The following is a 540-nucleotide window of genomic DNA, read 5'->3' on the forward strand; positions in this document are numbered from 1 at the left end:
CCAAGTAGATATCGTTAAAGAAACAAAGACGAATCCAGAAATAACTGTATTTAACAACACTGACAGTTAGGGACCACTGACTACACAGAGAAAATAAACACGACACCTGCTATCTCACCGCTAGTGGTAGAGCTAAGGGATTCCATGAATTTCTGGATGGTTTCTCGGCCCTACTCCAACCTTCACTCACTCCATTCAAATTCCTGTAAATCAGTGAATTCTCCCCCAAACCCTACCCTCGGGGAATGGCTCCCGGACACGCCCGTCACTGGCGGCATCACTTCAGGAACCACTTCAGCTCCGTCTAGGGGCGGGGCGGAGTTAAAGGGGACCGAGAGCAGCCAGGCTCCGGGCCCCTCAATTCACACAACTCTTCCCGGAGAGCGCGGGAGCCCCGGGAGGACCGCACCCCCAGCAACAGGCTGCGACTGCGGTTCCCCAGCATCCCGCCCGCTCCAGCGTGGGCGAGGGCGGGAAGCCCGCGATCTCTGCTGAGGAGGTTGGGGGGGAAGGCGAACAAGACCCGGGAGCCCCCGCTGA

This window comes from Myotis lucifugus, unplaced genomic scaffold, assembly GCF_000147115.1.
Source record: "Myotis lucifugus unplaced genomic scaffold, Myoluc2.0 scaffold_171, whole genome shotgun sequence".
NCBI lineage: Eukaryota > Metazoa > Chordata > Mammalia > Chiroptera > Vespertilionidae > Myotis > Myotis lucifugus.